The sequence below is a fragment of the Grammomys surdaster genome, unplaced genomic scaffold (assembly GCF_004785775.1).
Source record: "Grammomys surdaster isolate TR1022 unplaced genomic scaffold, NIH_TR_1.0 263, whole genome shotgun sequence".
Classification (NCBI taxonomy): Eukaryota; Metazoa; Chordata; class Mammalia; order Rodentia; family Muridae; genus Grammomys; species Grammomys surdaster.
The window spans coordinates 3704410-3713320 of NW_021604704.1; the positions used below are offsets into that span (position 1 = coordinate 3704410).

At 40.4% G+C, this 8911-nt stretch overlaps 1 long non-coding RNA gene across 1 annotated transcript in view; it reads right to left on the bottom strand.

The window, feature by feature from the left end:
- Positions 1-7721, bottom strand: part of LOC114628071 — a 28078-nt gene extending 20357 nt beyond the window's left edge. Inside the window, exons 1-3 of the long non-coding RNA XR_003712442.1 lie at positions 7704-7721; positions 6450-6523; positions 5573-5677 (exon numbers count right to left, since the gene is read on the bottom strand). This is a non-coding gene — a long non-coding RNA (uncharacterized LOC114628071). The remainder of the gene's footprint in view (positions 1-5572; positions 5678-6449; positions 6524-7703) is intronic.
- Between the last annotated feature and the right edge of the window lie 1190 nt (positions 7722-8911).

Below are 8911 nucleotides of genomic sequence, written 5' to 3' on the forward strand. Positions count from 1 at the left end.
ATTACATTTGAAATTCACATACACATATCAAATATCATTTAATTTATTCTATATATTTAATCTAAAGTGCATATGGACTCCAAAAATATTTTTCTAAGCCAATAAATATTTAGTATTTACATGCAAGGCTATAATGATAATGCAAGTAATATAAAATCCAATTCAAATTATTCCTGGAATTTTAATATATTTATATTCTTAGAGATCAGAAAACATTTGAAGTGTTTTCTTAGATTTATAGCATCATGGTTCTATTTTGACTCTAACAACAGTTATTAATAAGAAAATTTCAACTGGTGGTTAGAGCTGTACTGTTCATCAACATTACTTACATTCAGTCAATTATTTCTCAAATAGCACTGTCATGTTCCTCATCAAGATGGTGATGGCCAGTTGTTTCTATGTCCATGTGTCGCCATTCCCTCCTTTTACTTTCCAGAGTGACATTTCCAAAATATTTCTGGCATACATTAGCTAGCTATCCAGAGTGTAATTTATAGGTTCGTGTTGTAAAGTACTTTAGCACAAATGTGCTGCTGCTACCATCAATCCTGAGAATATATATTTAGGTCCTAATATTTAAACACCTAGCTATTTTTCTGAATATCAGAGCCCTGTGCTGACAAAGGTTTGTAGCAGTAAGACTGGTAAGCAATCATCAATCTCATTGTTATTCATAAACAAATATAACAAACTGGGTCAAAATGCCCTGAAATTCCTTGGGCTAATGCTTAAAAAGTACTGTTAATTAGTATGTTTTATGTCTTGACCAGCAAAACCAGGCAGATCTGCTGAAATTAACCCTTGTAGTACAAAGAATACATGATAGATGGTGTCTCAAAGCTTTCCAGAGTTAAGATTTCAAAACACATTTTTGGACTATAATGCAAACAAAACAACAAACAGACAAACACCCCCCTCCCCAAGCACATATAGCCAATAAAATCAATCTAAACTGAGAGTGAAGGCAGGGTATTTATAAAGAAAAAAAAAGAATATACAACTAATGAAAATGTTAAAATCCAGTGTCTAAAAGGATGCAGGGAAAAAAATCAGCCTCTTCATCTACTGCTCAAGGAAAGCACACATAGAGGTTTTCCATGGTACTTCTTGGTATTCTACATCATACTTTTTTTAAAGGTCCACTTCCAAGTGATATACTTAGTGTTTCATTCTAGCTCTGGTTACTTTCTGTCACCTGGGAAAAGGAAACCTCAACTAAGGAAGTGCCTTCATCAGATTGGCCTGCTAGGCATGGCTGTGAAGGCATTCTCTTGATTGATGATTGACTGTGGGATGGCCCAGCCCACCACTGCAGCCATGGGTGGGGGTAGTCCTAGGTGGTATAAAAATAGCAGGCTAAGCCATGGGGGGGGGGCAAACCAGGAAGCAGTGTTCCTCCATGGCCTCCTGCCTCCAGGTCCTTGCCTGGCTTCCCCTCAGTTATGGACAGTAACATGCAATCTAAAACAAATTCTTCCAAGTTGCTTTATGTCCTAGTGTTTGCTGAGACAGAAAGCAACCTAGGACAATCCTGAAGAAACGATGGAAGATATGGGCAGGGAAAAATTACTAAGCTGTTAATATCAATACAGTGGATCACAACATAATGGTTGTTTGTTTGTTTGTTTTTGTTTTTTCAAGACAGGGTTTCTCTGTATAGTCCTGGCTGTCCTGGAACTTACTCTGTAGACCAGGCTGGCCTCAAACTCAGAAATCCGCCTGCCTCTGCCTCCCAAGTGCTAGGATTAAAGGTGTGCACCACCACTGCCCGGCTCACAACATAATGTTATAGACATCCAAATGCCAGTCAATATGAAATCTGTGGCATTAAAGCAGATGTGATTATTCAAAATATGTGTATAGAACTCCATTTTGTGGCCGATACTGTCAGAAATCTTTTGCGTTCTTCCTCTATGCTAAAGTATTGTTCTGAGCAGCAATGCTCTCTACTCAAGGCATAAAATCAGGGCAACCCTGACCCCACTTTAACTGCTCCCCCTGCACCTAACATTTTAGTTAAGGTCAATGAAATGTGAGAGCCTACTGGGCACCTCTCCAAAAGTTTTTGCTTTCCTCATGAAAGGGACTGATACCTTTTTGCCAAGAATCACCTATTGCAAACCTGATGAGAGAGAGAGTGCTGGGTGGTGTTTTCTGCAGCTTGGAGCAAGCAGTGTCTTTAAAGGTGGTGAGCTGTGAGGCCGTCTTCAGATGCCCCTCCTTTAAGGCTCCTAGCTATCAGTAGGGTTACCAGCCTGCACCAGCCTTAATCTGCCCGCTTGCTGGCTGGCTCTGGGAATGATACAAGAAGGCAGTTGCCCTGCCTAGTGACACCCCCAGCTCTTCCCCAGGGACAGACAGCCTGCATCAAACAAATGCCCCAGCTTTCTTTCTTCGAATGGGAACAGTGATGAAGGGAATTCTAAACCCAAGCTCCAGCCGTTGTGACGACTGCAGCACCGCCTGGTCCTCTCCAATCTAATCCTGTTTCATTCCCTTCCCCCACTGGAGCTTGAATGCTTGTCAGTCTCGAAAGCACTCCCGGATAAGCTTCCTGAACACAAATCTCTTGTCTCCAGAGTCTGTTTCCCGGGAAACCCCACCCACAACACTAGCGATACATTTATTCAAATGAAAGGATGTTCAAAATATATTGCTACATAACAACAGGTTAGAAAGCAGTATGCATGATGTCATCCTGTTTTTGTCTTACACAGATTCTCTATAAGCACAGAAAATACATCTGGGAAACATTTTAATAGATAATCTAAGAATGTTTTTTTGACCCTGTGATATAGAATTTCGTTTCTGGTTTTGGTTTCTGTTTTCTTGAGACTAAGGGTCAACCTCAGCCCCAAACCGATGCATAATGCCCTATGTAACTGCAAGTGACCTTGAACCCCAGTCTTGCCTTTACCTTTCAAGTGCTAAAAAAGATCAAGCCTGCTTCAGTATGCCAGGCAGTTAAGGGAAAATTTCTTAAATAAGACTTAAAAAGCAGAAGCCATACAGAAAGGGTTATACACATTATACATCTAAGTTTAAAAAATTATGTTAACCACAGGATGCTTTAAAAAACAAACAAACAAACAAAAAACCCTTTAAACTGGGTGTGGTAGCACATGGCCCCAGGAAGCAGAGGCAGGGGGATTCAGGCCAGCTAGGGTTACCCAATGTGAGACCCTGTTTCAGAAAAAAAAAAATCCTTTCTGGCCCAGTCTTTTGTATCTTCAACAGAACTGACAAAAGATTGAGTCCTGAGAATGTAACAAATGGATTAGGAAAAAAATCAAGTTCTTAAGAGAAGGCATAGAATTTTTACAATGAAAGAGCAATTTACAAAAGAAAAACCATATTGCTAATAAAATATTAAAGACTCTCAACCCCACCAGCAAATTCAAACATTTTTTTCAAACATCAGACAGGTAAAAAAAAAAAATTGATGATGTCCAGAGTTACCAAAATTGTAAAGAATGCAGAGAATCAGGTACTGATCTACAACATTTTTAAAATTAAAAAAAAAAAGATAATTTGACCCAGCTTGTTTGAGGAGTAATTTTTAAATTTTTATTTATAAAATTGTATTTGTGTGTGTGTTAGAGAGAGAGAGAGAGAGAGAGAGAGAGAGAAAGAAACATGAGTTCATGCACAAGCATGCCAGTTGTGGTGGTTAGAAGCACCTTGTAGGAGTCAGTTCTCCCCTCCCACCATGTGGGGTCCAGATCTAATTCAGCAGTCATCACCTTTATCCACTGACCTAGCTCCCTGGCTGAGAAGAATTCTTTTTCAAAATAAGTTTTTGCACATTCTAGGTCCTTTACGTTTCCACATAAACTTTAGAACTAGATTTTCAATATTTACCCAAACAACTGTTGCTATCTAGATATGGACTGCCTTGAATCTAGACATCAAATCAGGGAAGACTGGCAAGCCAACACTTCTGGGGCTTTCAATTTGTGGGGATGGCCTAGCTCATTATTTACTTCATTTCCCTTTCCTTTCTCTAAAAAATGTTTCGTTGCATTGAGGTTTATACACATTAAATTTATTTAACTATTTGAATGGTTTTGATGAGATTACACATGGAATGACATTTTAAAAATTGTATTTTTCAATTGTTTTTGGGTAGCATATCAAAGTAAAACTGAGTTTTGGAAACATGAACTTTGTATTCTGTGACTTGAAAAATTTGGTCAGCAGTGGTTGGGTGTATTCCTAAAGGTTTTCTAAAGAGACAGTTGTGTCGTGTGCAACCAGAGACAGTTTCACCAACTCCATTCTGATCTGCATGCTTTGAAGTAGAGAGAATGGACATTATTGCCTGACTTCTAATTTAAGGAACAATGTCCAATACTTCACTATTAACTCCAATGCTATAAGGTTTGTGTTTTCTGGTTTTGTGGGTTTTTTGGTTTTGGTTTTGTTTTTTTTGGTTTTTTATTTGATTGATTGGTTTTTTAGGTGTCATTCATCCTCATGAGAAAGAAAAAATTAGTGGACTTGAAGATGCAGTCATGCAAACTACCAAAATTTAAATACAAAACTAAATGGAAGTTAGGTATAGGTGTACAGCTTAGTTGATAGTGTTTACCTAGCGTGCACAGGCCCTTAACTAGATCCGAAGCACCACATAAATCTGGTGATACAAGTCTGTAATCTCAGCACTCAGACAGTAGAGCAAAGAAGATCAGAAATTCAAAGGCATCCATGGTTGCTAGCTAGCAACTTCAAGGTCAGCCTGAGATATATGAGAGTCTGATCTCAAAAGAACGGAAAAGAAAAAAGAGGGGCTTGCTGGTGAAGACCATTTACAGTTCAAGAAATGTTCATGTTTCCTTCAGGGAGAAGAAAATTTATAGCAGATGGCAGTCTGAAGCTATACAAATGAATGAAGCCAGGAATGCTTAACAAATTTGATAAATATAAGTTCATTTATTTCTTTTTGCACTGCTGACAATGGAAACCATGGCATTATGTAGGTAAGTGTTCTACAACTGAGCCACACCCGAGCCCTATAAACATTTTCAAAATATCTTTTATTGATGTAAATATCTTAAAAAGATAATTGGCTGTCTAAACAAAAGTCACTATGATGTATTACATGGTTCAAAACACATATAGTGGGCTGGAGAACCGGCTTAGTGCTTAAGTACTTGCTGCTACTGCTGAGGGCCTGAGTACAGCTCAGCACACCATCACAACCACATGCAACTCGAGTTCCAGGAGATGCCACACCTTCTTCGGCACTCAGTGGACACTTGCAACTCAGGCACACACACACATAAAATAAAAATAAATCAATTTTTAGTAAAAGGTAGCTTCCCTTCCTTCTCATGTGTGTGAGTATGTATGTGTGTGTGTGTGCATGAGTTGCTGGACCCTGAACTCAGGTCTCAGACATGCTAGGTGAGTGTTCTGCTAGCAAGCAATGTCCCCAGCCTCACCTTTTCCTTTTGCCAAACTGAAACTCGACATCCATTCAACAACAAATCCCCTTTCTGCGCTCCCCACACTCCCTAACAGCTAGCATTCTGCTTTCTGTCTCTCCATACTTGACACTTCTACTTACCTTATTTAAGTGTGATCAGGACTTTTTGTCTTTCTGTTACTGGCTTATTTCACTTGGCTCAATGCCCTCAAGGTTCATTCGTGCTGGAGCAATTGTCAGAACGTCCTTTAAAAACGAAAAAAACAAAAACACAGAAACAGTATTCCATTGTATGGTCACAGCACACTTTCTGTAGATATTTATGGATTTATAAGCACTTAGATTTCTGTAAATGCTATAAAACATTTCTCTGAGTCTTTGTTTTCAGTTCTTTTGTATCTGTACCTGAAAGTGGGATTGCTGGATTGTCTGGCAATTTGAAATGATCAGACATGTCTTTAGTAAGGGATTTATGCCTAAAATATATAAAGAACTCTGGAACACTAATAAGGAACAAACCCAGACACTTTGTTGAAGAAGGCACCTAAGTTGCCAAAAAGCACTTGGAAAGAGGCTTGGTCTCATTACTATCATTAGGGACACGTAAAGAGCGCAAGATACTACTCTGACTTATTAAAATGGCAAAAAATGCAAAGAAATGTACAGGGCATGGCAAGGATACAGAAAAAATGGGAACTCTCATACATTGCTGGGAGAAGTGTCAAATGAAATACTCATGTGGTAAAATATCTAGCAGTTGCTATGCAAGCAACCAAGTTTGTCCCAGAACCCGTGTAAAAAAAACCTGAACATGAGTGGTACCTGCTTTTAATCACAGCACTCTGGAGACAGAGGCCTGATCTACTTACTCAGTACTAGGGCATCCAGGGATACAGAGTGATACCTCATCAAAAAGCAAAGTAAAATAACAAACCTAAGCATGGTGATAGATGCATGTATTCACAATCCTGGAGAAGCTGAGAGATAAGAGGGGCTGTAGGGTTTGCTGGCTACCTACCCAGTCTAGCAGAGTCAGTGAGCTCCAGGGTCAGTGACACACTGATTGAGAAACACTCCGTGTTAACCTCCAACCTGTATTCACACAGAAAAAGGGAGAGAATATTAAACACATGCCTATTTTATGATCCAGCTATTTTATTCCTATTTAGCCACAAGCAAAGAAAGCATATATCTATACAAAAGAGTTGCATATGAATGTTCAGAGCCACTTTATTTATAACAGCCCAAAATTGGGAACAACTGGAATGTCCATCAACAAATGAAAGGCTAGCCACGTTGTCATACAGCCACACATAGGAATCTTTAAAAAGAGAGAAAAACTATCAATACGTATAGTAAAATGGATGAATTGCAAATGAATTATCATGTGTGAAAGAAGCCAGCCAATAATTATTATATTACAGTTATACAAAATTCTAAACAATGTACATTTATTTTGTGATAGGAAGTAAATCAGTAATATGAGTGTGATATGGCCAGCCTGTAATCCCAGTACCTAGGAGGCTGAAGCCTGAAGATGGTCAGTTGGAGGCCAGCCTGGGCTACATAGCAAGAGCCTGAGCCCTGACTGCCTGGGGTGAGGTTTCAGGTAGGGAAGACTGAAGAGGAATTTGAAAGGAAAATTAGGAAATTTTTGAGGTGATAGATTTGTTCACAGTTTTGTTTGTGGCGATGCTGTAGTGGTTCGTGCGTGCATGTGTGTTTGTATGCAATCATATATTTTAAATATATACACATCCTTATAAACTAATCTCACCTTAGTAAAAACACAGAAACTCCTAGAACTGACTTTATTGTCCTTTCCCTGAAACCATGGTTCTTTCCTCTTACATAATCTTGAAAGCAGAGAAACAGAAAATTGTTGGCAGGGATGTATCTTTTCAATTTTTTTAAAGACAAAAAAAAAAAAACAAAACAAAACCCCAAAAAATAAAAAAATAAAAAAAAAACAACCAAGAAACTGATTTTGTAAAATGTCTTCTTAGTCACTTATGGATTCCCATTCAGTTGACAAGGCCTACCAAGCCTGTGCACATCCTCTCATGGTTGTGATGACGTATGAAAAAAATCCTGTTAGGGCCCTAGGCCTCTAGAAAAATGGAGTAAGAAAAATGGAGTAAAATGCGTTTTTCCCAGTACCACTGAAAACACACAAAATGCCTAATTTTAGGAATAAAATAAGGTGGAGATGAAAAGCAGAGCTACTGAGGGCTACCGGACCTGATGAACACATGACTATGGGTTTCCATACCTTCCAGACTGGTTTTGGAGAAGCCAGCACCCCAGAAAGAGCAGGCACAGACAGAAAAAAAAAATTAAAAACAAACCAAACAAAAAACCCACCCTGCAAGAAAAGTCTGCTTTTTCTATCTAGACAGAAAATTTCTGCACAATGACTGCTCCATTTCAGCCAAACACGACAAGAGGGAAAAATCTCAACAGCCTGTGTGGCCCCACCCTTAAGCAGGAAAGGCTCGAGCCTTACAACAGTAAAGAGACATTCCCACACACCCCTTGCCTCAGGGAGATAGCAGGGAAGGCAGGACTCCCAGCGCTGTGGCCTGCGGGGAGGCTAGGGCGCCTCCCATTCCTTGGCTCGGCTGAAACAGCCCGGACTTTCCCCTCCGCTGACTAGGACCGAGGCGTCCCGCCCCCTCCGCTGACGTCACCCAGCCCAGGGTCTGAACTTTCACCCCCTCGCAGCGCTGACGAGTTCCTAGCGACCGCCAGATTACTGGAGGCAACGTCGAGACGCCACAGAGCGCAAGGCGACTGGCGGTTAGCCGCCTAGAGTGGAGCCAGCAAACCGTCTCGCCCCGCCCCGCCCCGCCCTGCCCCGCGCCGCGCCGCCCCGCCAGGCAGTCACACGCAGTCCAGGAGCGCAGGCGCAGGTGCAGGCGCGCGCGTGCGCACACGTCAGCAAACGCTGCTCTCAGAATCTGGCACTTAACCCTTCCCTGCCCGTAGCTGGTTAGTTTGAGCTGCGTAGGAGAGACTTGCTGAAACATAGTATTTGCCTAACATAACGTCAGTTTTTGAAAAGTATTCTCCATACTAAGAATCCGGGAATTCTCAGCTTGAGTGAGAAACGACAATTCACTAAGATGACAGGATTGTTAGAATCAACCGACAAGGATTTAAAAACAGCTGTCATTTTAAAAAAAAAAGTGTAATGGGATTTTTGTAATCATGTTTGTTTGAAACAAATGGGGAGGAAAGTCTCAAAAGTCAAACTGCATTTTTTTAACTAAAAATTACAATAGCTTACAAGCAGAAATAATTAGACTCAATAACAGAATCTAAAAGTCTGGGGAGCCGCATGCCTTAAATCCCAGCACTTGGGAGGCAGAGGCAGGCAGATTCTGAGTTCGAGGCCAGCCTAGTCTACAGAGTGAGTTCCAGGACAGGCAGGGCTCCAAAGAGAAACCCTGTCTCAAAAAAAAAAAAAAAAAAGTCTGG